Source organism: Pinus tabuliformis, chromosome 4_2 (genome assembly GCF_031772625.1).
Source record: "Pinus tabuliformis cultivar Carrire ecotype Pingquan chromosome 4_2, CPIR1, whole genome shotgun sequence".
Taxonomy (NCBI): Eukaryota; Viridiplantae; Streptophyta; class Pinopsida; order Pinales; family Pinaceae; genus Pinus; species Pinus tabuliformis.
In genome coordinates this window covers 839174987-839202785 of record NC_142304.1, presented here as the reverse complement: position 1 = coordinate 839202785, position 27799 = coordinate 839174987, and the positions used below count along the sequence as shown (strand labels likewise).

The 27799-nt window shown below is 37.9% G+C and overlaps 1 pseudogene; it reads left to right on the top strand.

The window, feature by feature from the left end:
* Positions 1-2581: 2581 nt before the first annotated feature.
* The window catches only part of LOC149172289 (lysine-specific histone demethylase 1 homolog 3-like), a 50953-nt pseudogene continuing 25735 nt past the window's right edge, over positions 2582-27799 (top strand).

The window sequence follows — 27799 nt, the reverse complement described above, 5'->3', positions numbered from 1 at the left end:
GTCCTTGGCCTTCCAGCTCGTTAAAGGGACAGGAAGTGTTATCCCTCCTCTAGATTCTAATCTTTTTGGACCTGTGGGATTATTTCACAAAAAGATCGAGCGCTTGTTTTGTTCGGCTCGTTAAAACTATCGAAAATTCATCCCTTCTGTATTGTTTTATACTTTTTTGGACTTAAGGGATTAGATGACGAAAAAAGGAATTTTGGAGTTACCTTTACGTACCTTTTCAAACTCTCTAAAATTGAAAAGGACCGAGTTATCTTTGTCGTTAAACTCGTTAAAAAAACTAATAGCGACAAACTTGTCTTTAGACGAAAACGAGTTTCACTATCTCTAGGCTCGTTAAAACATAGCGATGGGTTTGCCCAAAGGGCAGATTATAGAACAAGCATATGTTATCCTCCTCAAGCTTGACAAAAATAAAGAGGTACTGGTCAGCAATGACTGGGAAAAATTTGGGAAGAAAACTCAAAGAATCTTTATTGGTAGCAAGTCGCTCTTGAACATGACACTTCCACTCCGTGTCCGAGTCGGGTTGGGTTGTTTCATTCATCGGTCACATTGCCATGGTCACACCATACCATCCACATTTGGGGTTAATGCTACCAATCCATCACATCAGTGTCGCCGACATGTTCAAGAGAAGTCATCCAGAGAAGCCACCTGTGTCTCACCCACTACCATACATTATACTCCATTCTTTCATGACCGCCACCCTGAACCGTATATCATCAGATCGTTTTCACCTCCATCAAAATCATTTGCTCCATTCCGTGTCATTGATGTGGGATTCATTAAGGCCCTCCTGTGACGGATCACTTCTTGTCGACATCAGCTCATTATCCAAGAAGTTGGTCTAGGAACACCCCATCCAGTACTTTGAAGCTTGCATGCCTCAATGGCAAGTTTCTCACTTCCGGCGACAGGTTTACATCAATGACCTTCGACCGAAAGATTTTGCGTGGTGTTCGATGCCGAGTCCTTTATTCACACCACGTGAATTGTACTGCAGTACCTTGAGGATCATTATCATTATCGGTAATTCCTCTCGCGCTTGTTAACAGTTTACATCATTGACTGGTAATCAAGCAATGTCTTTCCATGTTCGACTTCAGGACATTTCTCACATGGATCGACTTGTACTTCGAGTGAAGATTGGACGAGATTGAAGACCCCGGATCTAGTTTCATCCATCCGGGCTGCGATATATATTCAGGGAAATAAAGACATTAAATGTACAAGCATTGCAGCACAGATAATCATCCTACCAAAAGGATGATGGCTCTATCAGAATCATCAGTCTACACTCAGACGATTGTCTATCCTATGTACATAAAAATGAATTTATAAAGCTGAGCATGGGAATGCCCGCCTCGGCTAGATCATGAAAACAGTATGAAGATAATGTATTGTATTGTATCTTATTGCAGGTCTCCTCCCAGCATTGAAAGAACTTCGGATCCTCATAATAAAGCATTTCACCCGACACCAAAAGGTTAACGGCCTCATACTTTAGGGGGCAACTGTTATAGACATTTTTGTGCCTTACAACTCCAAGCATGAAATGTCCATAAACCAAGGGCTCCTAAGTCCCTAAAAGTGTTGTTCTAACCCCTAAAGGAACAAGGTCAACAGATTACAACTTCTCCCAGAAGTTCTCCACCAGGAACTGCTCAGAATAAGTCAAAACAAGATCATTTCTGCTACTCCACTGGCTAGGTGCATTGCATTTCACCTAAATACACTGGCTAGGTGCGTTGCAACGCACCTAAATGCACTATGAGGGTGCGTTGGGCGAGAAATGACAAATGGCAGTGTCATTCCGCGAGGTGGAGAGACAATGGAAGCTTCCAGAATCTTCTCCTATGACACTTGCCTCACTGAATTCGACCAAGGATGAGTAAGAGGCCTTCAGTCTCCAAGTGGAAGCAAGAACTGACAGAGAGAAGACACTAATCAAATCACAAGCTGACTCATCCTCCTTACACATATCTATATATGGATCCCTCATCCCAGAGATCCAGAGGCTGGAATTTTGCACATTGTAAGGAATTGTTGTTGGTTTTGAGACAAACATCAGAGTATTGGGTGATTTATGCTTTGTTGGAGGTGAAGAATGGCTTCTTTGCTAGGAGGTTGATGCTGGGTCAGGAACCATCGGTTGTAACTCCTCCCGGGTCTTCTTGTTTATCAATAAAAACTATTTGAGTTTTTCCTCCATGCTTTTGTATCATTGATGCTTGTTACATTTGTATGGTTAACTTAAATCTGATCCTAATTTGTTTATGAATATATATCCATGTCTTTGTATAGTGTTCTTCTTCTGTGATCTTACAGGTACTTGGTGAAGCTGGGCAAGTAAGGGAGCAGGTAGCTGGAAGCTGTCAAAGAAGAGAGGGATTGGATCAAAGGATTAGCGCAAGACACAGGTTGGTTCTTTCTGTTCCTCTCTATCTATAGTTCATAAAGGAAATACAAAATTAGTTTTTCTTTGTTTGTTTCTAAGGCAGCTGTCACACCTTAGTGGGATAGAGCAGTTCTAAATAGACACTTTTCTCGGTAACAATTTGTTGCTACAAACTGAGGTGGTGAATGATTCAATAGGGGTGCTTATTCTTATGGTGTCTTTGGTGCTTCTGGAGAGGTGATCCAGGTGGATCTTCAAAAAGCATCAGTGGCATGGTAAAAGGCTCAAAAATCAAAGTGGAAGAATCTGGATAAACTTAGCATCAGATCGAAGTGCTTGCCATCCTGATTCCAATGGTGTGAACGACACTCAAATCCGAGCCCAAATGACAAAGTTAGAGAAATTCAAAGTTTGAGTTTGACTTTTCCAGGTAGCAAGGAGAAGATAACATGGTAAAGTTTTAGTGAATGAGGGAGCGCCATGTGGTAGGTTTCCATGGGGCCCCTCATATCTCATATCGGTGAAAAGGTGGAGCGGCTTAAGGAGAATCATCCCCTGGCATTGCTGGCTGCAATTGCGATATTGCATATTGCGGGCTGGAGGAGGAACAACAAAGGGTATATCAGCCTTGGTGAAGACCCAGTTGTGATGTGACTTTATCGCATATCGCAAATCGCAAGAACGAGGATGATCTTAAGAAAGGCCCCAACGGAAATTATCGATTACGATTTCGTGATAGGCGCCGATTGCGATATTGCGATGGGATGCCAAAACTGAAATATTATATATTGTGATTAATAAACATGGCAGGTCCACAGATGTTGCAGAACGCTAGACCAGTATGCTGATGATTTCACGCCGATTGTGATTTCGATGGGGTTGCCGGACGTGAAAGATTGTGTTCTATGGTTAACACTCTTGTTGGGTCCATGGTTATCATAGGACTCTTGTGCCCTTGGTTGGACTATCCGTCGATAAGCTAGAAGCGTCGATAAACTTGTCGTCGAGACTCATGCGCAGTTGAAATGGGTTGCCTTGTTGGAAAGGGGCTTCACTATTTTCATATGGTTGTTGCTGTGAATCCTTTCAGCCCGATTCCGCCTGTTAACGTGGGTTCTTATGTTATAACTACCCGAATTTTGAGGGATTCCACCATGCTTATATATACGACTGTTTGTGTCAGAAGAAAGGCAGGGGAGCACTGGTCGAACACACAGATTTTACTACATACAATTGTTACACAGTGTTTTGTCATGCCTCCTGCACTTCCCTGTGACATAACCTGAAGTGCCTGAAACATGATCATTATACAGTATACTCATCCATGAATACAATTAAGATCCCTCCTTTAACTTTTCTTGGAAAATATTTGGATCTTTCCCTGAATAAATAGCTCTTAAAACACTAAAATGAAGGTCATTGCCCTTATGTAGCTCAAAATTGCGATGGTCTCCTATTGCACCATGTTAGGCCAGTGATGGCATCGTTATGTTCTATTTCATACCCTAAATGGTCTAAAATGGGAATTTTTCCCAAATAGGATTAGGAGCTTCGTGATCTAGAAGCTTCCAGAGTGGTGAGATGGAGGTGGTTTTACATAGATGAGGTCGAATCCTCCTAATTTGACCTCTTGGTCTCATCCCTATGAGCTACCTCCTTGAGATGTGGGCCTAATCCTATCTTTGCAGGAGTCCTAACTACCTCTCCCAGCCTATAAATTCCTCCTCTCCCATTCCCAAATGGTTGGTCTTTGTCCATTTGCACCCCTATGCTGAGCTTGTGCTTAGAGGCTATTAATTAGACTTGGAGAAGGAGTTTTTGGCGAGTTTCTTGGCTTGGAATTGGATTGCCACTCAAGGAAATCATTTCAACATCAAGGATATGGTTGTAGGCTTCCTTTTATTAGTTAAATAATATACAATTGTTGGTTCATCTTCCAAAAATATATATGTTCATGTATGTATTAGCTTGGCATTCCTTGATCAGCGAAGTAGGTTATTATTGGATTTTCTATTAGTTTCAACATGATTTGTTTTCCCTTGATCACTTGTGCAGGTACATAAGCACTGAAAGAAGTAGGAACAAGTTCGTGACACAAGTAGTTCAAGGATCTCAACAAAGGAAATCAGAATAGCATCAGAGCGAGGTAGGTCATCTCTCTCGTTCTACTTTTCAATTATAATCTAGGAAGATGTCTAGTTGATTGTCACTTTAGTTTCTAGACCCACTCATTGGGCTAGAGGGATCATCTTTGTCTGCAGAGAGGATTAACCTTGTCAACAAAATGGCAACTCCACTAGGGAGCTTATGACCCTTTCCTTCCCTTTCTTCACCTTGTCTTTTGACGAGTTTGACCAACCATCGATTTTTTGGCTTGTCTGCATCAATCTGGGTTAAAGTTTTAAGTTTGGATTGTTTCTTCGGATCTTTTTAGTTTTTTCCCATATTCCATGCCCATCGCAGGTTTACCTTTTACAATCGCGATGGCATCTCAATTTTTACCTGTATATTTGCGATGATCGCGGTTTTTACCTTTACAGTTGCGATGAAAAAAAAAATCTTCATTTTTTGGTCATGCTAAAATCATCACTACTTTTGCTATACAAAGTAGTGATTCCATCACGGGTTTTCCTATGCAAAGTAGCGGTAATCACAGGTTTGGGTATATAAAGTAGCGATGATCCTTGAATGTGAGAATTTTTTAGGTTTCTTCCTAAGAATACAATGTGTCTTGGCCCTTAAGGTCTTTTCTCATCCTGTAAGCTTGTATTTGTCAATGTTTTGATTGATTGCCTTGATTAATTTGCAAAATTTGTCTCATTGGCTTTGAAGTGAAATCTCACTGAGTTTTAGGGTTTCTAGTCAATTGGTCATCACTTGCGTCTTGTTAGTGTCATTGAGATGATTTTTTTGTTGATTGATTGAGTGTTGTCTTCTATTGAAATCATTGAAAACATCATTTTGCATTTGTTTTAGCATGTATTTCGAAATTTAATTTTCGTGAAAAGCATTAGATTAGTTGCATTGAAAATTTATTTTTGAGATTCATCATTGAAAATAGATCACACTTTTTCGATGATTGAAAGCTAAAAACTGTATTAGGTGCATCAAATCATTCCAAAAAAAAAAACATAATATAAGTGCATCTTAGTAAAAGTTCAAATCATTTTTCTTTCGAAAAAGTTGCATTTAGGATAGTGAAAATTCAAAATCATTTTTACTTTTGGCATTGCATTTGGAAGATGAAAGTGAAAGCTAGTGGAAGAAATTTTGCATGATGCATTTTTTTTTATGCATTATTGATTGAAATTTCTTCCCTTGATTAGTCTAGCTTTCATTGAAATGAAAGTTTTCCTTTTCTCATATAGTTGCATCATAGGTGTTCAGGTGACATCGTTTGAGCCTTAAAATTGAAACATAATTGAAGATAAAATTAAAATCTATCAATTAATCTAAGGAGCATTTGAAACACTAACGCTTCATACTTAGTGGTCTAGGCTAGAGACATGTTTTGGCGTCTTTAAAACTTAGCAACTTTTGTTCGCTTTTTCACTAGACAACGCTAGCACGGAATTGTGCTCCACGTACCGTCGAGTATATAAAGGGATACCCCCATAGGTTACAAACCTTTATCCATAGGAAGACGAGTTTTCCGCCCTGTAAATGTGATACACCGAACAAAACATTTTGGGAGATTTCTTGCACGTATGTCAAGTCCTTGGTAAATTTATTTGTTGAGGTGTATATTGTAGTTCATGGTTACTTGGTACTCCTTTTTCTTAGAGTTATCTGAGCAGTCATTTCGATCTTTTCTGACTCAGTAAATTTGAAAACATCATTGAGCACTTGTCCTTTCAAGCTCGCTAAACCAACAAAAGTGACTAGAGTCACCTTTTCGTCCTTTTATTGACTCTTAAAACATGAAAATGAAAATTTTTTGTTTCAAATTCTAAAGTTAATTGACTGTGAAAAACATCCTTCCTATGGAAATACTGCTTAGTAGGTCTTATGTTGATACCAATGGAAACATTTCCTGAGTCTACTAGTTAAGGAAACCCCTCTGATGGGAATCCTAGCCCTTTTCCTTCTTTTGGAAATGCTGGTGCTCCTTATATGGCAACGTTGTCCCTTCCTAGATTGACCATTGGTCTATCGGTTTGGTTGCTTACGACCTCAATAATTCAGAGTGTCCAAACTTCTTTTCAACCAAGTTCTCCTCCACCTAAACAACATCAACCTCATGTTGATCCTAAATTTGACCCCTCGCCTTCTTTTCCTATTTCTTCACCTCGTTCTTCCTCTTTGACTGGTGAAATCCTGGATTCTAGTAATTAGGAAGCTAAGAAGAAGAAGAAGAGTCTGAAGAAGAAGAAGAAAAATAAGCAAGGGGGCAACCAAGAAGCCATTGCTACGAATGAAACTAATGAAGAAAAATCTTCCAACAAGCTCCGAAAAGTAAAATTCCCTTGCATGTTATGTAAGGGTGACCACCTTCTTCAAACATGTCTTGGTATTCCCAAAGTCTTAGAAGTGTGGTCCATAGGTTCTCATCGACCTTTGTCATTAGCCTCTAATGATTATGCTAGCGATAAATCTTCAACTAGTGACAGTAAAGCTCATGGGAAAAAGGGAAAAGTCAAATTTCCATGTAAGTTATGTGAAGGTAATCATCCCATTCACCTTTTTCCTTTAATGCATGAAGCTTCCAAAGAGTTGGAAAAACTTACAGCTTCTCAACCTCATCTTTTGAATGGGTATCAAAATCTTTCCCCTAATCCTTCACTAGTTGATCCAGTGATTGATCAAAAGTCATATTTGGTCAACCCTGATCTCTCTAAAAGTGAGTCTCGTGAGTCCGTTCTTGACCAACCATTGGTTGAAAAACTAGTAGACTTGACTCCACCTTCAGTTAACCGCACCTTTTCGACAGAGAGTGAACCTCATACTACTCAGCTTCTTCTATTTTCTTCAGTCTCTAATAAATTGAAGATAAATCCTCCTGTTCCTGAGGTGCATGAGAGAATTTCTCCTATTTCGATCGAGCAAGAGGGAAACTCTCACATTCTTAGGACACCCCCTCCGAGTACCTTGGTTACTTCTTTTGATTGGAGTCCATTGGCAGGATATCACCTTCCCTCTTATGTGACTTTCCAGATGATAGTACAGGATTACCATTTGGTTGTACCTAGCATAGTCACATATGAGGGCACATCTGTTAGCATCCTGTCCTCAACTGCTTGGAAAGCTTTGGGTTATCCTCAGCTTGTCCCCATCACCAAGAATCTGTTAGCTTTTAAAAGAGGAACTAATCAATCGTCAGGGATCCTCCCTAAGTTTCCTATTACTTTGGGAGGAAAGACTGTCTATATAGATGTGATGGTTGTCCAAGGCCCTTTATATTTTAATCTACTCCTTGGTCGTGACTATGTTTATGTCATTGCAGCTCTTGTTTCCTCCCTCTTTCGAGTGATGTGTTTCCCATGTGAAGGAAACCTTGTGATCATTGATCAACTTACATTCATTGGTCCTGATTCAACTCCCCATCAACCATCATCCCTAAATGGTTCTTATGTGCAAGTGATATCACCTCTGCCATAGGTTAATTACGTGGCCACCTGTTCCATGCTCACATCTACCGATGATCTAGTAGGTGATGTAGTACATCATGTACTGGGAGCATTGGAGCCCAATTTCCTTTGGATCTATTGGCATTATGATGTATGTGTTGTAATTGATGGTAACCCACTTGTAGCAGAACAACTCACTTGAATATGGTAACTAGATGAATCTACAGAAGAGATATAAAATGTGACAGAATGCAATGCAGGGCAGCTTCAAGGAATCAGAGTATAGTAGACAAACAACAAAGAATTATAGATTAGTCTTCACAGAATGAAGAAAGAGAGGTATACGCAGGTTCACCATTGACCAAGCCGTGTATACACACAGGTTAACAGAACAAAAGGAGCGTATAACGTACACACACACTTTCACAGAAAGAAAAGCGCGTATACCTTGGAAAACTAAGTTTTGGTCTGAAGTATTTGGTCCATGGTATTTGGTCTGAGGTATTGACCCTAGGTATTTGATCCAAGGTATTGGTCCTAAGTGGTTTTGGTCCATGGTATTGAGAAAGGCCTAAAACTATAAAAGGAGGAGAAGATCATTAGGCCAAGATATATAAGCATTGAATATCTGATGAAGTGTGAGATCTAGTATGCAGGTTATTGGGTTATGGTGCATTGTTGGATCTGAACCAAGGAGGAACCTTAGCAGTTGATGGAGGATAAGATCTAATGATGGATCGGGATCTTAACGTGTAAAATAAACTATCATTATGTGTTTTTGCTCATGAATATTCTAGATCTGAATACTTACGCATATATTATTTTGTAAATGATATGATCTAGGTATAACTAAAGTCTGGTATAGCTGCAGAATTATGAATTAATAATTGCATATGTATACGCTGGTTGGATTTGAGGAAAGCGCATATACACACAAGTTCAGCACATGAAAGTAGCATATACCTTATAGAATATGTTTTAGTTGGTGTTGTTTGCTGTTGTAGAGTTCTGGGTTCTGGTTTGGGTTCTGTTTACTGTATTCTGGTGATAGTATTCTAAATGATCAAATTGATGGGTTGTCAAAGTGATTGATTGTTTTGGTTGTGGTTGGTTCAAAAGGTGATTGGTTGATGCAGATATATTTGATGATTGAATTACACTTATGATTTTGTTGATGGATTCAGTCTGAAAATTTATGAAATGTGGTCCCTAGAAGAAAAGAGAAGGTCGTAGCCTTCTGTAGGTTGGCGCCTACGTACTGAGCGAACATAACGGCTAGTACAAGAGCTAGGGGGTTGTAGCTCCCTTCCAGTAGAAGCTGGAGAAAGAGAGAAGGTTGTAGCCTTCTGCAGGTAGAAGCCTGTGTACTGGTATAAGCCTACACCAATACAACAATTGTAAACATAATTTTCTTATTATTAAAAGAAGACAGAGATGACAACAACAGGTGGTTTTCACCCACATTGGGTTTCCACCTTATATCTTGGTGTTCATGTGTGTTGCTAATGTGTGATGCTTTAATCTGTTTTTACTACAATGTCTAATGAATTCCTAATATACTGATTAAAGTTCAATACATGATAATTTGGGTAAATCAAAAGATCTTTGCATATACGTTGGTTGCATTAAGTACAATTGTGTATACACACTAGTTAACTGAGCTAAAGTAGTGTATACAAATCAGTTTTGAAAATTAAATTATTGATCTGATAATATTGATTCACCCCCCCTCTCAGTATTATTTCCAACAATTGGTATCAGAGCCGGTCCTTCAGAAGAAGCTTGATCGCTTGAAGGAAGATCCATCATCATCAGTAATCAAGAAAGTGGGGGATCCATCATATTGCCAATCTTTGATGGGAGAAAATTTGTTTATTGGAAGGTTCAATCACTCGGAATAGATGTCTGGGAAATTGTCGAAGGAGGATATACATTTCCATCAACAATTCCTATAGATACGGAAGGTAAAAAGCAATATGAAACCAATGCCAAGGCTATTAATACATTATTTGGAAGTCTGTCACAATCAGATTTTTTCAAAGTTATGCAACTCAAATCTGCCAAAGAAATATGGGACAAAATCATTTTAAGCTACGAAGGAGACTCTCAGGTTAAATGTGCTAAACTGCAAACTCTCAGAATTCAATATGAAACTTTCAAAATGCACAATGATGAAATTATAGCTAGTTACTTCTTACATATAGATGAGGTTGTTAATTGCATGAAGAATTTGGGTGAAGAGATAAAGGAAGTTACCTTAGTTGAAAAAGTTTTAAGATCCTTGTCTGCTAAGTTTGAATCAAAAGTATCTGCCATAGAAGAAAAGCAGGATCTATAGACTACTACTATGACACAGCTTCACAGAAACTTAACTACCTTTGAGATGAGAAAATGAGGTCCATTATATATGAGGGAAGCTACATTTAAAGCTTCAGTAAAGGGAAAAGAAGAACTCAATGAATCAAGACATATTTCAGAAGAAGAAGAGGAAGTAAACTTTGTCAAGAAGCTTCAACGGGGTTCTGGAAGATTCAGAGGTAAACTACCTTTCAAATGTTTTTCCTGTGGTAGAGTCGGTCATTATGCTGCCAAATGTCCTCATAAAGATAAATATGATAAAGGGAAGGAATCTGCAAAATGGAATAAAAAACAAAGTGTAAGTAAAATGAGCTACTATACACATGAAGATAGCAATGGTTTATCAAATAGTGATGAAGATGAAAATAGTAATGACTATAGACTTCTGATGGCTTATGAAGATGATGATTTTTTGGATGCTTTAGATGAAGATGACCTTTATGAAGAAATCTCTAAACTCAAAATCTGTTTAGAAGAAAAGAATATGATTATAGATACCTTGACATACCAACTTGCTGAAAGAGAAAAACACAATGAAAAACTAGAATGTGAAATTGTGGGTCTAAGAAAGGATCTTGAGAAAACAAAAGCTCTCAATCTTAGATTTGCTAAAGGATTAGAAACCTTAAATGAAATTATCAAAGTGCAGCATTCTCCTCTGATAAAGACAGGTCTTGGATATACTGAAGAAGCATCTCAATCACAAAAGTCGTCAACCTCCACTAAAAGCTATCTTGATGCAGCAAAGAGCAGTGAACAGTTTGACAATCGTTAGAAAAAGCATAAAGCAGATCACCAGGTAAATCAGGCTCAATTTACTTCAAGGATGAACAAAAGCCACAACCAACCTCAGGTAAATCGTACTCAATTTGCTTCAAAGATGAATATCAATAGAAACTACAATCACCAGGTCAGTAGATTCGATAATCGCAGGAACTTCTTTAATGGTCAATGTTTCTCATGTCATAATTTTGGACACAAAGCTGCTCAATGTGTTGCTTACAAAACCATCATGACTAGAGAAGCACGAAATCAAAGGAATTTGACAAGGATCAAGAAAAGTTCCTATAATAACTTTTCTCTTCTTGAAAATTAAATAGAATGCTCAATCTGTAACAACTTTGGCCAAGAAAATCTGAATGCAGGAGTAAATTTCGGAAAATATCTCAAAAGGAGAAAACTTCATTAAATCCCAAAATATGGAGAAAGAAAGAACCACAAACTGAAAGATGTGGTATAGCCTTGTATGCAGAAGGATAAGAAAACTAGTGGTACATCGACTGTGGATGCTCAAAATACATGATAGGTGACAAAGAAAAACTACACTCATATAATGCCTTAGAAAAGGAAAAGAGTGTCTCAGTTGGAAATGACACTCCTGCTATCATAGAAGGTAAAGGCTCTATTTTCTTGAAAGAAAAAGTTAAAGCTAGGAATGTTATGTATGTTGATGGCTTAAAGCATAACCTGTTGAGTGTGAGTCAAATGTGTGATCAAGGAAATGAAGTAGTTTTTCAATCAAATGGATGCGTTGTTCGTGAGATTGATATAGGAGAAACTGTGATTAAAGGTACAAGAAATCCAAACAACTTATACATACTCAAGGGAGGACAACAACAGTGCTATCTAAGCAAAACTGATGAAAACTGGCTATGGCACAGAAGATTGGGACACCTAAGCTTTTCTCAAATAAGAAAAGCATGCAGATTCTAGGTTGTTCGTGATCTTCCAGATATCAACATTCCTTAAAATACTATATGCAAATCATGTCGATTCGGTAAGCAAACTAGATCTCAATTCATCAAAAAGGAATGGTCAGCTAGTAAGCCTCTTGAACTTGTTCATACTGATTTATGTGGGCCATCAAGGAAAAAGCCACCTCGTGGAGAAGAATACTTTATATTTCTCATCGATGACTTTTCCAGAATGTGTTGGACAGGTCTTCTAAAGCATAAATATGAAGCATTTGAAAAGCTCAAAGCCTTCAAAGCTTTGGCTGAAAATGAATCAGATTGCAAAATCAAATGCCTCAGATTTGATCGAGGAGGGGAATTTACGTCGGATGAATTCTTTGACTTTTGTGAACAACATGGAATAAAAAGGCAGTTCTCCACAGCAAGGACTCCTTAGGGAAATCGAGTGGTAGAAAGGATGAATAGAACTATTCAACAAATGGCTCATGATATGCTAGATGAATCTGGAACTCCTGCAACCTTCTGGGGTGAAGCTGCATTTGCTGTCGTCACTATTCTCAACCAAGCAAAAGTTTGGGTAAATAGCACTCAAACTCCACATGAAGTTTGGTATGGTAAGACTCCTACTCTAAAATAATTCCAAGTTTTTGGAAGCAAATGTTACATCAAAAGGACTGATGAAAAACTTGGTAAGTTTGAACCCAGAGCAGATGAAGGTATTCTTCTTGGCTACTCTTCCCGAAGTAAAGGATATAAATGTTATAATAAAAGACATGGGAAAATTATTGAAAGTATTGATGTTTTAGTTGATGAAGCATGCAAAAATCCAAAATAGATAAAAACCGAAGATTATGACAATGAAGAAGATGAGGATCATTTTCCCACATCAAATCACACTGATTCTGAAGAAGAAACCAATGAGGCACCAGAAGAAGAGATATCGATAGAAGCAAAGACTCCATTCAGGTATGTTCAGAAAAATCATCCAGAAACTCAAATTTTAGGGGAAATAGGGGCAGGTGTGTAGACAAGAAGAACTATTGTCGAAGCCTCAAGCTATCTAGCATTACTATCTTCCACTGAACCTGAAAATGTAAATGAAACATGTAGAGATGAATGTTGGGTCAAGGCCATGAATGAAGAACTTGAGCAAATTGAAAAGAATAATACTTGGGAATTAGTTCCTAGACCTCATGATAAGAATATCATAGGAACCAAATGGCTATTCAAAAACAAGCTGAATGAAAATGGAGAAGTTATTAGAAACAAGGCTAGACTTGTTTGTAAAGGATATGCTCAACAAGAAGGTATATATTTTGAAGAAACTTTTGCACCTGTTGCTAAACTTGAAGCCATAAAAATGTTTCTTGCTCTTTTTAGTTTTCAGAAATTCAAAGTATACCAAATGGATGTAAAATCTGTCTTTCTTAATGGAGACTTAGAAGAAGAAGTCTATATTGAACAACGAGAAGGATTCATTCTTGGAAATGATGCAAAACTTGTATGCAAACTCAGAAATGCTCTCTATGGTCTAAAACAGGCTCCAAGGGCCTAGTATTACCGTCTTGACAAATATCTCCACCAACAGGGTTTTTCAAAGAATCTATTCATGCACTCCAAGACCAAGCACATACCCATCAAATATCATTTTCTACGTGAACAAGTGCTTGAACAAAAGGTCAAACTGGAGTATGTTCCCTCCAAAGAACCGGTTGTTGATATATTCACTAAGTCACTGTCTAGAGAGACATTTGAATATCTCAGACAAAAGCTGGGAGTAGTTGCTGCATCATCCTGCTATTAAATCCTATTTTCTTCAAAGAAAGGTGGTTATACACGAGTTTCATAAAGCATAGTTGCGTACATACGCAAGTTTCTTGGGCACAGTCACGTATCTGTTGGTTTGAAGGAAAGCAATGGGCCAGACTAAAAAAAAAGGGGTTTGCTATGGTTTTGTCAATTATCTCCTCAATTTGATGATGGTTTCACTTTGATGATAACATGTGGAAATATATTGGTCCTCATAAAGTTGTTGATAACTTGATGAATATCTGATTGATGATGATGCTTTGATATCTATTACTGACATATGCAATGATTAGATCTGATAGTGAACAAGTGGAACAGGTTCAGGGGGAGAACATGGTTGATGATAGTTTGGGAACTAATGATGGACATATACTGGTCTGGATGCTGATTGACAGATGTTGTTGATGGTGCAGATCATATGATAGTTGCTGATGACTATCATGGTCTTGTTTAAAAAAAATTGGTCTCTGTTTGTAAAGGTCATGAAAAGACCTAATTTGTAACCCCACTATGCATGGGATGGATGATGTATATCCCCACTTGGTTGGGAGATGGATGTATGTATGAGTCTTTGGTGATAGGAAGGTCATTTGTGATGTATGTATAGAGTCATGTTCTTCTTTTAGAACACCTTTTTGCAAACCTTGCTTATGCTCAGGGGGAGCATGGACTCGATCATGGGAGCTCAATCAGCACACTTCAGCATATCAGAGAATTTAGCATGCACTCAGGGTGAGCATGACCCTTTGCCCTTGTTGTCAAAGGGGGAGAGTGACTTGGTGTGGTTGTTGTTGCCATCAAGTCCAAAGGGGAATATTTTTGGCATTATGATGTATGTGTTGTACTTGATGGAAACCCACTTGTAGCAGAACAACTCACTTGTATATAGTAACTAGATGAATCTACAGAAGAGATATCAAATGTGATAGAATGCAATGCAGGGCGGCTTCAAGGAATTAGAGTATAGCAGGAAAACAACAAAGAATTATAGATCAGTCTTCACAGAATGAAGAAAGAGAGGTATACGTAGGTTCACCATTGACCAAGCCACGTATACACGCAGGTTAACAGAACAAAAGGAGCGTATAACGTACACATGCACTTTCACAGAAAGAAAAGTGTGTATACCTTGGAAAACTAAGTTTTGGTCTGAAGTATTTGGTCCATGGTATTTTGATCCATGGTATTTGGTCCGAGGTATTGACCCTAGGTATTTCATCCAAGGTATTGGTCCTAAGTGGTTTTGTTCCATGGTATTGAGAAAGGCCTAAAACTATAAAAGGAGGAGAAGATCATTAGGCCAAGATATACAAGCATTGAATATCTGATGAAGTGTGAGATCTAGTATGCAAGTTATTGGGTTATGGTGCATTGCTGGATCTAAACCAAGGAATAACCTTAGCATTTGATGGAGGATAAGATCTAATGATGGATCATGATCTTAAGGTGTAAAATAAACTATCATTATGTTTTTTTGCCGTGAATATTCTAGATCTGAATACTGATGCATATATTATTCTATAAATGATATGATCTGGGTATAACTGAAGTCTGGTATAGCTACAGAATTATGAATTAATATTTGCAGATGTATACGATGGTTGGCTTTGAGTAAAGTGCGTATACACGGAGGTTTGGCATATGAAAGTAGCGTATACCTTATAGAATATGTTTTAGTTGGTGTTGTTTGCTGTTGTAGAGTTCTGGGTTCTGGTCTAGGTTCTGGTTAATGTATTCTAGTGACAGTATTTTGAATGATCAGTTTGATGGGTTGTCAAAGTGATTGATTGTTTTGGTTGTGGTTGTTTCAAAAGGTGATTGGTTGATGCAGATATATTTGATGATTGAATTACACTTATGATGTTTTTGATGGATCCAGTCTGAAAATTTATGAAACATGGTCCCTGGAAGAAAAGAGAAGGTCATCAGGGAAAATTTTAAGAACCACCCTAAATTTATATGTATAATAAGTGGGCGAATCCCCATGATACATAGGAAAAATGGGAGGTGTTTTTATCGCTAATATAATATGTATATATATATATATATATATATATATATATATATAGATATATATATATATATATATATATATATATATATATATATATATATAGAGATATATATATATATATATATATATATATATATATATATATATAGATATATATATTGGCGAATCTCTCACCAGATTATATTATCTTGTAAAGTCGTGGCGTATCTTTCATTGAATTATAAAATCTTGTAAGATCTTGGAAAATCTTTCACTGAATAATAAAACATTGTGAAGTCTTGGCGAATGTTTTGTTAAAGTATGAAACCATATATGATAATAATAAAACATATTTATTAAACTGTAATATACTAACATACATGTTTGGAAAAAAGAAACATAATTTCACTTCCTACAAACAATGTTGCAAGTTTTAGTGGCCATGTTTGTCATGGTAGGAGAGATTAATGTTTTCTCTACCAGTTTTGCTAAGCTATCAAATTTCTTTCTTAGTCCATAGACTCCAACTGCGAGATTAAAAAAAAAAAAAGCACACATCAAGTTTGTTTACCCCAATAGGCCAACAAGTAGCAAGGCCCAACTATATAATATAATGAAGTAGTAGGTATCCCAAAGGCTTGAAGGGGATCTAATGGAAAGAAGTGACCATTTTCAGAAGCCTTCCAATCAATATATAAATGTAGATTTATTATTATTTTAATTGGAAATCTTCAATTAAATAATAAAATTTAATTATGTCTCTCCCAATCTAAATTTCTTATTAGCATAATTCACTACCTTCATACCATTTTTAACAACATTGTAACATGTGGATTAATTTCCTTTTTGGTGCACAATCTCCGCCTTTTAGGACAATATGGTGCAGTGACCCAACCCCTACAGATCATTACAACAAACTAAGAATAGCAGAGAAGATGAAAGGTTGTACAAACCAGCATATTTTTCAAACAACTAATCCAAGATCAGTACCTTAACTTTTTCATGAAGATATCATATTGAGAATGTTTGAAAAATGGTGGGAAATCTGGGTAGCGACTATCTCTCTTCTGCGAGGGTGATGCGGAAAGAGTTAAGATTTCATTGTTTTGATTTTTTTTTGGTTAAATCGGAAAAACCATTATTAATGGAGATATCAGTATTATTTACTAAATTTTGTGAAGTGACTAAATGTAGCTTTAACCATTCACCTTAAGATTTTTTTTTACAATATAGTTTCCTAAGTCTATTTAATATCTTCATTATCATAAAAACCAACCTATATCCATCTTAACTCCACATCTACCACTCTTAGAGGGATGAAATCTATTTATCCCTCCCAGCACTTGCTAAACCCGGAATTAAGATGGATCTAAGCTGATAGAATTTCCCCTTTAAATAGTCTATGCTCACATGAATACCATGCTATTACCATGGGTCAATACAATGGGTTATCATAAACCTGGAGCTTAAAAACTACTATTAGTAATTTATAAAAATTAATAAAATTAATAATTGATTTTTTTTTATTTTTTTTTTTAACCAAGTTAAAATGTTTAAGTGACATTAAATTACAAGATCCATTTTTACTCTTGATCTACCAAGCTCCGAGAGGGATCAAATATTTTTTCACTCTATGTTAGTTTGCATATCACGATATTTGATCCAGAGTAAAGATGGATCTATGCTAGTTTAATTCCCCCCCTTTAAATAGGCTGCATTCCATGTGAATACCATGGGTTAGTACCATGTGCCATCTTTATTTTCATTAATACTAATATTAGGGTTAATAATGTTTTTTTGCATGATATTAATAATAATTTGGCCCATGGTATTTGGCCCATAGGCTTTACCTAATATAACACATTTTTTGAGTGTTCGTAAATATAAGGTGGCTTATGGGGTAAATATAAAAAATGTTTTATTTATTTACCATACCTCTCATTTATTTATATTTTTATTAATTTACCATACCTCTTCTATAAATATGGTATTTGGCCCATACGATTCAATTAAATAAAACCTCTTTTTTAAGGCATCTTAAATAGAAAGAGGGTTATGGACTAAATATAGAAAGAGGTTTTATTTATTTACCATACTTATAGTTTATTTATATTTTTATTTATTTACCATACCTTTGAAGTATAAAAAGAGGTTTTATTTATTTACCATACCTCCACTTTATTTATATTTTTATTTATTTACACGCTTGTGTGTTCATAAATATAAGGTGACATATGGAGTAAATATAAACAAAAGTTTTATTTATTTACCATACCTCTCGTTTATTTATATTTTTATTAATTTACCATACATCTTTTATAAATATCGTATTTGGCCCATAGGATTCACTTAAATGAAACCTCGTTTTTAGCCTTCTTAAATAGAGAGAGGGTTATGGACTAAATATAAAAATAGGTTTTATTTATTTACCATACCTCTAGTTTATTTGTATTTTTATTTATTTACCATACCTTTGGAGTAAGTATAAAAATAGCTTTTATTTATTTACCATACCTCCACTGTATTTATATTTTTATTTATAACTATCATAAATAGATTTTATTGAAAATGAGGGCGAACGGAAGATTGTAACTTCTAATTTCGAGGGCTAAATTTATTTATTTTACCCTCTCCCTTAAAATAAGGTAGGCTAACCTCCATACCTAATTTTTTTATAAAATAAATTTGAAGCGATTTGTAACAATGTACTATGATACAAAATATTCGCCCAATAAAAATATAAAACCCCTTAATTTAGCCCAAGGGCGAAAATTCACCCCTAAAATTTTCCATGAAGGTTGTAGCCTTGTGTAGGTCGGCACCTACATACTGAGCAAACATAATGACTAGTACAAGAGCTAGAGGGTTGTAGCTCCCTTCCAGTAGAAGTTGGAGAACGAGAGAAGGTTGTAGCCTTTTGCAAGTAGAAGCCTGCGTACTAGTATAAGACCGCACCAGTACAACAGTTGTAAACGTAATTTTCTTATTATTAAAAGAAGACAGAGATGACAGCGGCAGGTGGTTTTCACCCACATTGGGTTTCCACCTTATATCTTGGTGTTCATGTGTGTTGCTAATGTGTGATGTTTTAATCTGTTTTTACTGCACTATCTAATGAATTCTTGATATACTGATTAAAGTTCAATACATGATAATTTGGGAAAAATCAAAAGATATCAGCATATACGCTGGTTGCATTAAGTACAATTGCGTATACACGCTAGTTCACTGAGTTGAAGTAGCGTATACAAATCAATTTTGAAAATTAAATTATTGATCTAATAATACTGATTCACCCCCCCTCTCAGTATTATTTCCAACAGGATCTCTGGACATGTATCCCATCTAGAGTTTTATTCTCCCATCTAATTAGAACCACTTGGAAGCCATGGCCTCTTTTGGTCTGTGATGAAGGAGTATGGAGCAGAGTTCCTTGTCTTGTGTCAAGCTCCTTAAAAAACTAAACAAGGGTTGGAGCAGAGTTCCTTGCCTTGTGTCAAGCTCCTTAAAAAATAAAACAAGGGTTGGAGTAGAGTTCCTTGTCTTGTGTCAATCTCCTTAAAAAATTAAACAAGGACTATGGAGCAGAGTTCTTTGTCTTGTGTCAAGATCCTCAAAAAATGAAACAAGGTGTTATAAGCATGGTCATTTTCCTGTGTCAAGCTCGTTAAAAAATCAAACAAATCCCCTTCCTATTCGAGTCTTTGATTAGATCTCGTAAAATCCTAGTCGAATCTTTCACTTGATCTCGTAAGTGAACCTTCATTCCATCCACTTAAGTGAATGAGATGAAACTTGGGGGGCATGTACCTTGAATTGTTCATTATCCTAGGGGCGTGCAAACTTATCTCAAGCATAGTTTATCTTTGTTTCAAGCTTCTGTAAAAATGAAACCAAATCCAAGCATAGTTTTTTCCCACATTTCAAGCTTGTAAAAATGAAACCATTCCCACTTTACGTCTCGTGATTGTCATTTTTGTCAGCTGATTTTTGCGAGATGGGCCTTGGTTTCTTCGTTCCATCTTCAACATCTCTTTGGCCGATGATATGCTTTCACTTGGTTGTTTTACACTTGCATTGGGAACATCTACGATGAGTGGTCTTATTAGCCAGCCTCTTGCCCATTATATGTTTTGAGAAGTTCCATCATGACCAGAACCAGTTGTTATCCTTTCATACCACTCGTTCCTCCAAGTGGAGTCCTCTTTGAGCTCTTTTCAAACTCCAAAAATATGAAAATATTGTCAAGTACTTGTCATTTCAAACTCGTTAAAGTAAATGAATTGACGCCTACTCAGTATAAGTTTAACCCTTTTCCAGACTGACATATGACTATTTACTAAAAAGGTACACCTTGGTCGACATGGTCAAGAGGTTCCCTCGGATATTTTTTTCTAGCTTTTCAGATTCAAGGGAGAAATTACGAAAAGGGACATGATGGAGTTTTATTTTTCGTCTCTTTTTCAAACTCTCTAAATATGAAAAAGACATTGAGTTAGTCTTCCATCAAACTCGTAAAAGTTAAACGATGAAAGACTTGTTAGCATGATGAGCTCGAGTTTCTCCTTCCTAAGACTCATAAAACTCACTAGGATGAATTCATCTGAAGGATGAACTTATATGACAAGCATATGGTATCCTCTTCAAGCTTGTGTAAAAATAAAGAGGTACTTACTAGAAATAATAGTGTGGGAAAAATGAAGATGAAACATCCTTTGTATAGGCAACATGTCGCTCTTGAACATGACACTCATATGTTTCTCGTGTCGAGTTTGGGACATCCTCACTTAGTCACTTGGCTTTCTAGGTTTGGGTAATCCATTTTGCCTCTCATTTGATTATTCCACTTTGCCATTATGACCCTTGGTCCTATTTTGAGTCAAATGCTGCCACACTCCGAAGTCATGTCGCTAATATGTTCAAGAGAAGTCCAATCTCTGATTATTTACCTATACATTGTTTGAGTCATTGCTACAGTCTTGAATATTATTCCACTTCACTCCTTGTTTGGTGTTGATGATGGGGGATTCATAATTGCCTTCCTTTGACTGGTCACTTTCTATCGGCTTCAGTTCATTATCCAGGAAGATGAATTAGGAACTCCCTTTTAGTACCTTAGAGATGGCATGCCCTAATGGCCAGTTCTTCGCATTCGACGACAGGTCTTCCTCATTGGCTTTCGATTGGATGATTCCACGAGTGCTTGAATTCAGCTTCATTATCACATTCACAGATTGTACTATTGTACCTTGAGAGCCATTGTCATTATTGGTGGTATCTCTCGTACATGTTAATGGTCCATATCATTGGCCGGTAATCAGGTGGTTTTCTAGCATGTTTGACTTCAACACTTTTTTGCATTTTAGGGTTCGTACATTGATCCGATCAGGATGGAGTGAAAGACCCTGAGTCTTGTCTGCTATGACTCAGGCTACATGGAGTTATATGCCATTCATGATTGTATGCATGTTTCCACTATATAGATGGTTGTGACCATACCACGAGACTTTATATTTATGATGATGATCCTTCTATATCACATGGCTGCATCCATACCTTGGATCTTAGATTTACAAATGATCCTTCTTATCTAGATGGATCCGCCCATACCATGGATCTTTTCATATAGTCTTCATCATTCAAATGGCTACGTCCATGTCGTGAATTCATGTCTTGATCTCATATATGTATATGTATATGTGTCCTTGATTTGTAGGTCTCCTAACAGTGCATGTCCTCGTGCTTCCAAGAGCTCGTAAAATATCTCAGCCATCAATCCTCATGTTATAGCTCCAAATCTCACTCTTATGGTTTGTGATGTTGCACTCATGGCCTAGGGCAACCCCTCCTTCCAGACCTGGTCTTAAAATTTAAAAAGCAGTGTTTTATCCCTTATACGCGACATTTCCCTGAGTTAAACACATGTATACGTGGGTCTGTGTATACCCAACCTGCGTATATGTATTAAAACACTTAAAATAATATAAAACTCCTTATTTTCGGGCGGAGATCGCGGGTTTTACCTGCTGATCACCTGTTAGTGCCCGTGGCCCAACTTTTCCCAACCAACTCCCAACTAAAAAGCTACTTTGGGAGAGGTATAAAAAGACCTCAAAGGGAAGGCCTAAGGGAGGAGAGAAGAGAGAGAAAGGTTATTATGCTGAGATTTTTCCCCCTGACCAGGTCTGAAGTCCCTTGTGCCTTCTGCACTTCCCCCAATTGTACAGGAAACCCTTGTTTCCTTGTGTGTTGATGTTCATCCACCATTTATGACACAATGGAGTGAGTCATGGAAGGAGTTTGTTAAAGGCTTGAGGCTAGAACGAATCCGGAAGGAAGCTTTGCTTGGAGCCTGCTGAAGGTGACTCAGGTGAAATCATTCCTTTTTTATGTACTTTATTTGTCTATAATAAAAGAAACACATGTCTTGGTTCCCGATATAAATCTTATTTATGTTTATGATATTCATGTTTAGAATTCATATGTAAATGGTTGTTTGGATTTCATAAGTAACTACCTTTATTTATGACATGAAGATGGTTTCTTTATAAGGTTTTGTCCATATATTGTTGTGTTCTTTGGAATTGGTTGTTTTGCAAGACAAAAGTGAAGAAGGGAACTCCAAGAAGGGTTTGGAACCTAAGGGCCTTCTCAAACGTAGGACCTAAGGTACGTCCCCTTTACAATAGAATTTGCTTATAATAGCATAATGGCTGTGTGAATGTATGTTTCTTTGAATAGATAACTTTCAGTCTGCTAGGGTTTCAACCCAAAAAGCCCTAGGGGAACATTTCCCTCCAACAGAATTGGCGACTCCACTGGGGACAACACTCTTATTGCTCCTAGTTTGGGTGTTTTCAAGCCAATCAGGGCTCAGCTGCCTTGTCTGCTTGCTATTACTGTCTGGTCTGTTCTTGAATTTGAATTTTTGCCAGTTTCTTCAGTTTTTTTTACTTTTCTTGAAACCTTTAATATACGCTATTTTTCTTAGTTACAGAGGCGTATGTACGCATGTTTCTTTAAGTGAACCCACGTATACGCAGGTTTCCTTAGTTACAGTAGCGTATACACGCAATCTGTACATAAGTACAGTCACGTATATCTTGCAATTTTCAATATTTGTAAATCTTTGTCTCTGAAGGTTTGTTTGGTAGTTTGAGTCAGTCTGAAATAGTCATTTTCCAGTATCAGTTGTTCTTTTTATAGCAAGCATCTTGTTCCGAGTTCTCTCTGATTATAAGGAGTATTGGTCTTATTTTTGTTATTGCAAGCGTCATCTTTTCTTGTTCAAGCACGCAAGATTTCTTGTTTGGAATCTTGGCTGCTCTGATTCATCAGGGTAGGGAGATTGATCTCAATCTTCGTGTCAAATCTTGCTTTTGGTGACTTTTTGTTTTCTTGACAAAACCGCTTTTGTGACCATCTGCTTCTTTGTTTCATGAAAGTTATTGATTGACACTTTCTTGAAATTTGTCTTTTTTATCTTTTTGGTTATTGTTGCCAAAGCTTTCATTGCTGCTTTTGATTGTTAAGAGCATCCTTAAACACATTTATTTTTGTTGAGTTTTCATCCATTGTGTGGTGCCAATTTCCAAAAGTGTTTGTTGCCTATTCTTCAATCACAAGTTTAAGTGTTGTTGAGAGCATTTTTTGAAAAGACTTTTTTGTTGTTGCGCTTGAAGAAAATCTTTTTGAAAAACTTAGTTTTGCTTTCTTGAACTTGGTTTTCATTTGGTTTCCTTTTAGTGAATGAAAGTGCTTTATGTTTGTCTTAGAATTTGTTTTTAGTGTTTAGATGAAATGAATGGTAGCATCTCATATTCCATCTAGACATTTTAAGTGGCAAGATAAAGATTGATAAGCAAGCAACTTTCATTTTTTTTTTTTTTAGAGTAGTTTCGAATCTTGCATCGGAATATATTTGTTGCATTAGGATAGGTTTGCATACCTTTTTAGGCATACATAGCTTTGTTAACTTTTGTGAGTGTGAAGCGTGAATTAGCGAAAAGAAAAGAAAAATTTGTTTTATTAGAAGTTCTTCTGAACCCTATAGAAATTTCTCTTCATCGAAAAACGAAAAAGTGCATGTGCATGTAGTTAAGTTTTTACTAATTTCTTTTGCGTCAAAAAACACCACTAGTTTCACTTCCGTTACCTTGTGACTTAAAGAACAGCCTATTTTAAAATCAAGCGCTAACTAAAATTCACTAGAACTTTTTGTTTAAGTCAGTTACACCAACAAGTTTAGGATTTTAGGGCCTTGGATTAGGCGAGTGGAGAGTTAACTCTCCAAGGCCATATAAACATCAAACGTAGGAGTCTGAATAACGAGAAAAAATCCAATAGCGTTAGGAAGACCAGGAAAGCTCTGGATCTGGGAGTTAAGCACGAGGGTCTGTGAAGATAGGGAAGAGAGATACCCCCTCTCCTACTTGTCCGAACTTACCTCACGACTGTTCCGCATGGCTTCTGCGACGAGTTGGTATCCATAGTTGCTACTCCTAGGGATCTACACAGGTGGCTGCAGAGAGGAATCTCGTGGCACCTGAGGTCGACGTTGTATCACTCTCGACAGTACTACTGGAGGGAACCCTTGCGAAGCTTGGGGGCTTGCACCTGCACAGGCTGTTGTTAGGAGGTCAACATAACTTCCTCTGATACCTTCGCTGATAGGACTGGGCCCTCATCATCCCAGACTATCTTCGGAAGGCCCCTTAATTCACTTTCTTGTATTTTAGTGTCCGGTCCTAATCACCCGGAGTGGAAATACTTGGAAGTTGCTTGACTGGCTGTTATCTTTACGGACTTTATAGTGTGTGCTATGTGCTCTTAGTTGGCCTAGCTTTCAATTTTTTGAGTCTTTAGTTAGATCATAACAAAAAATTCAAAGTGGCTGACCGATCTGCCAGACGGTCTCGAAGACTTCGTGGTATTTCACCACCAAGTTTAGAGCCTTCTCCTAGAAGGCGCAGAGGTAATACTACTGGTGGGTTTTGTCCCAGGGAAGTTGACGCATCGGGGATTGATCCTCCTCTCGGGGGCATTAGTGTTCAAGCAAGACCTGGCACTTCCGAACAAGAGAGGGACACTCCAGTCCTTTCTCGATTTCTCTTCCAAGTGGAGAATAACATAGAGGTAGAAGAACTCTCAGAGTCGTTAGCGGCTCCGAATTCTCCACTACCATCTAGTCATCCAGACGTATTACAATACGTTGGGACTCCGACGCATAGACCGTGAAGTCCAAGTTACGCTACGCACTTACCATCGATGACCACTACTGGAAGCATGGCTTCTACAAGTACTACGACTATGCAAACTCCAACATCGGTGCAAGGGGGAGGAACGATTTCCATCTCCTCTGCTTCCTTGTTTGGATCTTTTGCTAGCACATCTTTAGTTGGGTCTACCTCCATTCCATCCACGAGTGGAAATGCCCAAACCAATGCTTTTGGTACTGGATTCTTCCCATTTGGCACCCACTCACAAGGTATTCCATTGGTTCCATTTAGTGCCGCTACGTCCATGATGGGAGGATCGGCTTCATTCCAGGTTTTTCCTTTCGGAAGTGGTCATATACCACATTCCAACCTGACGATAGGATCTATGCCTTTTTCTTCTGTAGGACAAAGCAGTAATCCTTTCCAAGGTTGGACTAACCCTGGGGTTAGTGGCGCGGGAACTGGGAATCCATTTATTGGCCAACAAGAGAATAGGCTGTACTCCATGGTTAGTTCATTTCAAAGTATTCCTCCCTTAGCTTCGACTTGGAATCCGTATCAGGGGTTATCAACTCCTTATAATCCTTTAGGAGGAAACTTTGCTAGTTATGGAGGCATTGCGGCCGGAGTTGGTCAAACTCCGAATTTTGTTGGATCACAAGGCTTGCCTTTTGGTTCAGTTAGTTCTACTGGTTACTTCGGGCAGCCTGGTGCCTTCCAAAATCCAGGCCAATCTTTTCAGAACTTTGGGAGTTCCACCCAGTCTGGGTGGAATCCCCAAGGTCCTCCTAGGCTTCCATTTCTGGCAATATTGAACTTGCCAGATCTCACTAAGTTAACAAATGATCCAATCAAGTATAGTCCGGCCTGGCCTCTGGTCCCAACCAAACTCCCTTCGAACATTCCAAAATTCGAAGGGAAGAGTGGTGAGGACCCAGGCGACCATGTAACCACATTCCATTTGTGGTGCTCATCTAACTCCCTGATCGATGACTCGATCAGGTTGAGACTTTTTCAATGCACCTTGACTGGTAATGTGGCCAAATGGTATATAGAGTTGCCAGGGGGAAGCTTTACATCTTTCGCTGACTTAGCCAATATTTTCTTAAATCATTTCTAGTTGCCTGTCCGTTATGATGCCGGAACTGAACTTCTGGCCACTTTTCGTCAGGATAAGGCAACTCACATTTCTGACCATATTCAGGAATGGAGACGGAGAAAGAGGCTCATTAAAGCCGAAATCCCTCCGGAGTACCGTCTCGAATGGTTTTTGAAATCTTTACAACCCGAGATCTCCAAGGATGTCTCCATGTCTGGAGTCTATTCTGAGGAGCAAGCCATTTTTAGGGCCCAGAAATTAGAACTGATCTATTCTCAATCTGGGATCCTACAAAAATACTTGCCGGATGCTCCTGGGTCTAAGGTTGACATAGCTAAGTCAAAGCTAGGTCCCCACGCAGATGGTATCGTTGGGTCGGTAGACACAACTACCGTGAACTTATTGAACCAATTGCAGCAGTTGTCCTTACAAACTGCTTCTAACAACCAAGTCACATCGTCTAATCCCCCGACTTCCAAAACTTATTCAATTAATGCTATCGAATCCAATAAACCCAAAGGAAATAAAAATTCCAATGGGAAAAAGAAAGGACGAGGTAAGAAAAAGAACCAGGATGGGAAGCCTGATGCAAATAAGTCCGGCAACAATGCTAGTGGTGGTAGAAATGAGTCTAGAAAGAAAGTCAAGTTTCCATGCAAGTTGTGCAGTGGAGACCATTTAACTCATCTCTGCCCTAAGATTGAAGATGCTCAGTGCTTGTTAGGACAGCAAGGGACTTCTAGTTCTCAGGCTGTGTTAACAAACCCTTTTCCCCAAGGGCAGCAACTTCTTGCTGGCGCGAGTTCAAATCCTGGTACCTCCGCAGGGGGCAACCAGGAAGGGGAAAAATCATCAAATGTTTTCATGATGGGTTCTAACGTCCATGTGACTACTCGGTCACGTGATTATGGTGAAGCCGAAACTTCCAAGGACAAGACTGTTCCCGGAAATACCGACCTTCATATTGAGCGACCCCCTGTTGAGACTATACCACGGATACCGAAAGGTTCTGCTAAATGCGCGACTATTAATCCTAATGCCAGGGCCGCCCAAAATTACTCCATTGTGGAGGATCTGGCTCAGAGTCCATGTGCCATGTCTGTTGAAAAGTGTGCAACAAGAAATGCTTGTTGAGAATGCAACAAGATAATGGAGCTTAGTGGAAAGGAGTCGCCTTCACTAAGTGGGCCCGCAGGCAAATTATGGCACAAGTTCTATTTTTTATCACAGTGTGGGTGACCATAGTTTGAGTGATCACAATGTGAGTGATCAAAGTCTATTTTTAGACTGGCTGTCAAAAATAGAAAAGTCAAATATTATTGTCTCATAATAATATTTGGACTATAAACTTGATCTTATTCTCTTGGAGCACTTCAGGATGAGCTACGGATGTGGTACATGTAGATCCCAGAGGGAAATACGTGGTTACCTATGGGATGACTAATATTTGCATGCAGGACTTTAGTTAGAACTCAAGTGAGTTGAGTTTAGTGGACTGGAGGTGCAGTTGATGGAGTTGTGTTCAGTTTAGCTTTGTTAAACTGGTTGTATTTAGTCTAACTGATCAATAGAGTAGAGATGAGTTGGGTGAATTAGTTATTAATTAATTCACAATTTATTAACTCATAATGTAACTATAGAATACATCAGTTAA